Below are 5945 nucleotides of genomic sequence, written 5' to 3'. Positions count from 1 at the left end.
GGTCACACACTGTCCCTCCATCTGGTCACACACTGTCCTCCACCTGGTCACACACTGTCCTCCACGTGGTCACACACTGTCCTCCACCTGGTCACACGCTGTCCTTCCACCTGGTCACATGCTGTCCCTCCACCTGGTCACACACTGTCCCTCCATCTGGTCACATGCTGTCCCTCTACCTGGCCACTTGCTATTTCTTCCACTGGTCACTTCTTATTCCCTCCGTTTTATCCTATGCTACTCTTTCCGTCCTGCAGGTGAGCCTGGGATCCCCCCACCCCAAGAGATGAGGACTTGGTGACAAAATGCATCTGTGGATACCTCTCAGGTGGGGAGAGGGAACAGATTACAGGGCAGGAGCCCAGGACGAGTGACAGACCAGGACAACTGTCTTGGGTTGGCCTGTGAAGGTGAGAACAAAGGTTCTGGGCCCACGTGGTCTGGGCTCAGAGTGGGAAAACGTGTGGGTGCCCGGCCTGCTCTGGGCTCCTGGGAGGGGAGTTGAGAAGATGGGGGAGGGGGAATGAGGAAAGAGTAGGAAGGAGGAAAGGAGAGAGGCCCAGGTCTGCAGGAAAGCCTGAGCTCTGCCCGCCTGCCTGGCCCCTGACGTCAGCCAGCACAGAACCATGCCTGGATGGTGGGCATTGCGTAGACTGTTTCTCTTGGCCCATTTCACAACAGGACAGGCTCAGGTGAGGAAGTCGCTGGCCCAGGCTCACAGCGGGCAGGTTTTCAGCCCAGGTCTGTCTGTCCATCTGTCTGTCCCTGCGTCTCCAAGTCCTCTTCAGCACATAGCCTGCCCTCCAGCCTTTCTCCTGGATTAATCCGGGCCCTCCCACTTATTCCAGAGTGAAAAGCTCCTTGTATCCCCCTGGAAAGCCTCCCTCCCTGACAGACTTCGCCCCCCTCTGGCCCTTTGTCCTGGACACTGCCTCCAGCTCTTGTCAACCTGGACCTGGACGTCCCCCTCTTGTACCCCGGGGGCCCCTTTCAGGAGGCTTCCCGCCCCGTGGGGGTGAGGTCATCCTGTGGCCAAGGAGCACAAAGGGGCCTGGCTGTCTGTCAGCTGAAGAGGGGCTTCAGGGTGGGAAGAGGGGGTGGGAGGCCACAATTACAGGGCCCACGGCTGCACGGGCTGACCCCTCAAAGGGGGCTGCCAATTAGAGCAGCTGTGGGGGAGGAGCAGAGGGCCAGGCCAGGGCAGGGGAAATGCAGGCCAGGTAGCGCTGGGATTCCTCCCTGTCTCCAGACACAGGGTTGCCTGCTCATGCCCGTTTGCCCTCCCTCCCTCCATGGCCAGGAGCCGCTGGAGGGGGTGTGAACGAAGTCTGGAGGGGGTGTGAACGAGGTCATGGTGGTGAGAGTCCACACTGATGTGGGAGCCTGGGTGACGGAAGTGTTTTGTGCCCAGACACGAACCTAGAGACTGATGGTTCGAAGCGATCCGTCAACTCAGCAAAACAAAGCCCTGGCAATCGGCTCCAGGATGCTCCAGTGTCTACAGAGTGGAACACATGAGGTCTTTGTCATTCCAAATTAACTTCACAGCAAAGAGATTTTTAAAAAAATTTTCTTTAATCTGATAACCCTCCCTGGAGGCCAGTGAGGGTGGGGACAGGGCTCTGCCCATTGGACGTGAAAGGAAGACTGAGGCCGGAAAAGACAAAAGACCTAACTATGGTCATGGGTTTCCTCTAGGGCCCTGGCCTCTGACTGTGGGTGTCCCTGGGAGCCTGAGGACTTCTCAGCACCTTTCCCGACTGAACCCCCGATCCTCTCCAGGAAGTCACAGGAGTGGTGGTGTCCATGCCGTTTGTGTTTTGTGGAGTGAGGCCCATGTGTGTGGACACTCATTGGTGCATGTTTCTGTGTGTCTCTGTGTGTGCACATACTTGGGCATGCCTATATGTACATGCGTGTTTTGCTGTGTGTCTTTCTATCTCTGGGCTAATGTGTTTGTACGTGCTTCTGTGCCTGTGTCTCTGTGTATTTGGGTCGAGAGACTGCAGGTCCCACCCACCCGGGATGTTTCTGGAAACAAGGATCCAGAGACATGGGTGGTGGGGTCACGCCTGGGTCATTCTCCTGCACCTCCAGCCCTGCTGTCCCTAGGTGCTGCAATGCCCCCTGCACAAAGTCATCATGGGGTCCCGGACCTCAGGTCACAAAGGTCTTGTCCAGCTGGGGCCAGGCACCCTCAGGTCTCTTCCTCTGTCTTTGTTGAAGAACACGGTCCTGCCAGCACTGGTGACAATGACAAAGTCATGGATGGCTATCAGACACCATCGGAGCACCACACCTGCCTCTTCTAACTGAATCCTCACACCACACAGAGAGGTGGAAACGCCGATTAGCACCTCCATTATGTGTTACACTGCTAAGGAAAAGGTCAGCAGTTCAAATCCACCAGCCGCTGTGCAGAGAAAGATGGGCAATCTCTTCTCATAAATATTCACAGCCTCAGAGACCTCACGGAGGAGACGTGACAAGTCAGCAACAATGGTGACAGTGGGTTTAGGGTAGTTTTGGTTTTTGTATTTTCCCCTCCAAATTTCACAGGTGAAATAATAAGGCCCAGGACAGCATAGGTACCTGTCAGGTCACGCGACTGATCAATGGGACCCCCCCATAACTGTATTGCAGCCTGAAAATCTCATGGTGGAGCTTTGATGTCCACTCCCACCCCCAGTACACCCCAAATCCCTCTATCACTGATGGTGGCATCAGGCTTGTATGGGGATCTCTGGACAGAGCTTGCGAGCGGCTTGGAGGGTGACACAGTGGTGTCAGCAAGGAGGCAGGGGGAGGGGGCTGAGGAGGCTTAACTGACAAGCCCCATCTCCATGCTCCTGCTCTGGGGTCCGGGCCACGTTAGCCGAGTTGCTTCTGGATGGTGCTGGGTGGTACCAGTCCCTAGGGCTTAACCTGCACATCTGAGGCCTGGATGACGTGGGGAGAACGTACACAGCCCTTGTGTCTTGGCGAGGGCGCTGAACAAGGCAGTGTTGGGCGGTGGGCAGTGGTGGGACCCTGGGGTTCTGCTGTCCGCATCCCCTGCTGAAGAGCCATGGAGACAGCCCCCCTCCACCCAAGCTCCTGTTTGCAGAGTAAACATCTGCCTTCTTGCACAAGGCTGCCCGGTCCTGTCTGTCCCCACTCCCGTGCCAGGCAGACTGTGGGGGGTCCTTGCCTTCCTTACTCTTGTGGGCCCATGGTGGGTGGGGTTGTTGCTGGATCTTCCAAAGGCCGACTGGTAGGCACCAATCCGCCACTGTCACAGCCTGTGCTTCAGGAAGAGACTGGCCCACATGACGGGTCGGGCCAAGGATGCAGGGTGAGGCCAGGGCCGGCGAAAGGTGGGTGAGCAGGACACAGGCCACAGAGCCCAGACCAGGTGGGTAAGTGGCTAGAGAATTCTGAACCCCTGGAGGCACCTCCCAAGGTCCCTGAGTGGTGCAAATTGTGCTCAACTTCTAACTGAAAGGTTGATGGTTTGAACCCACTCAACTGTCCTCGTGATGCAATGATTAAGCACTTAGCTAACCCAAAGATTAATGGTTCATGTCAGCCTAGCGGCTCCTTGAAGAAAAGCCTGGTCCCAGCAGCAATTACTCAGCAAAGTTAACGAGCAGCAAACAACAAATGCTGGGCGAGGTTGTGGAGAGATTGGAACCCTTAGTCACTGCTGGTGTGAGTGTGAAATGGCACAGCCAATACAGAAGGCGTGTTAGCACTTTCTCAAAAATGTTGCAAATTGAAATACCATTTGACCCAGCAATTCCACTACTGGGAATATACCCTAAAGAAGCCAGAACAGCCACCCAAGCAGATATATGCACACCCATGTTTGTTGCTGCATTGTGTACAATAGCAAAGAGATGGAAGCAACCCAACTGCCCATCAACAAACAAATAGAAAAACTATGGTACATCCACACAATGGAATACTATGCAGCACTGAAAAATAATGAACTCATAAAACATTACACAACATGGGTGACCCTGGAGGGCATTAGGCTGAGTGAAATATTTCAGTCACAAAAGGACAGATACTGCATAACACTGCTGTTATAAAGCAGATGTGATGCGAGTGTTGGGAGGAGAATAGGCTATGAGTGGATAGATAATGAACACCACACTGAAACAGATGAAGGAAAGAACTGTTTAATAGGAATATATGATTAGGCATGATACGTATGACAATATCCCAGAATGAGAGGACTCGGGGAGAGGAAGGGGGTGGGAGGTGGGTAATTGTGCAACAATAAATGAATATTTAAAAAAATTAAAGTGAGCTGGGAGGGGGAATGTGCAATGATGAATGAATGAAAATCCAACTTTTCTATAAATTTTTGTTAAAATGACAATTAAAATAAAAATAAATTATTAAAAGAAAATATAAAGAGAGGCCTGGTGACCACGCACAAGACAACAGTATGGTATGTCCTCCTTTGGGAAACACAGAGCCTTGGTCAGCCAGGGCTGCTGTAGCTGAGACATCGTAAGTGGAGGACTTTAAAACACAGAGGTGATTCTGACACAATTCAGGAGACAAGCTGGATGAGAAGTTCTTCTCAGCCTGTAGGTTCGGGAGGAAGGCCCTCGCTTTCCCCAGCATCTGTAGACGTGGCATTCCTGGGAGTCCTCCATGTGTCTTCCCTGGCGTCCAGGAGCTTCCGCACACAGAGACTCGAGTCCAGAGGGATGTGCTCCACTCCCGACAGTTCCTTCTTGGTGGCACTGAGGAGCACCACGGGCCCCGTCTCCTCCCCTTTCATTTTGAGACATAGAAGGTGTTACAGGTCACACCCGGGGGAATGCTCTCACCTTGATCAGGATGCGCTGTGTTCACAGCCCTGCATTTAACCCTCGTGCAGCTACTCGCGGAGTCAGATCACGGGAGATCATTACGTCCTTTCAACCTTAGATCATTACAGACATGTGTTTTTTGGGACACAATTCAATCCATGACTCTCGGGGCAGCAGGTGGAGGCCCCATGCACTGCCCCCTTCCCTGCAGTGTGTGGGGTGTGGGGTTCCCGTTTTACCTGTCAGCTCCCTGAGGTGAAACACTGCACTGAAGTGACAGTATTTCTCTTCCATTTGGTTCTATGTGAAGAAGAAATGTGGCATCAGGATCAGAGGAAGACACATCAACAACCTGTATTACATAAATGACAAGCTTGATAGCAGAAAGTGAGAAGGACTTGAAGCTCTTGCTTCAGAAGATCAGACTGCAGCCTTCATTGTGGATTACATCTTAACATCAAGATAACAAAAATCCTCACCACTGGACCAGTAGGCAACATCATGGTAGGGGAAGAAAGATTGACACTGACAACAATTTCATCTTACTTGGATCCATAATCTACATCCTTGGAAGCGGCAGTCAAGAACTCAAAAGATGTGTTGCACTGGGAAAATGTGCTGTCAAGGATCTTCCAAATTGTTAAAGAGCAAGGATGTCATTTTAAAGACTAAGGTGTGCCTGATCCAAGCTACAGTCTTTGAAATTACTTGTTATGCACCTGAAAGGAAGGCAATGGATGTGTAGGGAGGACTGAAGAAGAATGAACGTCTTTGAATTGTGATGTTGGTGTATTGAACATACTGTGGACTGCCAAAACAACAAATCAGTCTGTGTTAGAGGAAGGGCAAACACTTTGCTCCTGTATTGAAACAGATGAGGAAAAGAACAGATTAGAGGCAATATACGATTGAGCAGGTTATATACCTGGATTTCACCTGATGGCATGCGTAGGAATCAGATTGATTACATATGTGGAAAGAACCGCTGGAGAAGCTCAGTATCAGCTGTGAAAACTAGGCCAGGAGCTGATTGTAGAACAGTCCACCAACTACTCATATGCAAATTCAAGCTAAAGTTGAGGAAAATTAAACCAAATCCAAGGCAACCAAAATATGACTTTGAGTCTATCCCACCTG

The sequence above is a fragment of the Elephantulus edwardii genome, unplaced genomic scaffold (assembly GCF_000299155.1).
Source record: "Elephantulus edwardii isolate Elephantulus edwardi_28Jun2011 unplaced genomic scaffold, EleEdw1.0 scaffold00086, whole genome shotgun sequence".
Lineage (NCBI taxonomy): Eukaryota > Metazoa > Chordata > Mammalia > Macroscelidea > Macroscelididae > Elephantulus > Elephantulus edwardii.
The sequence above is the reverse complement of the archived record's forward strand: the minus strand, read 5'-3'. Positions refer to the sequence as shown.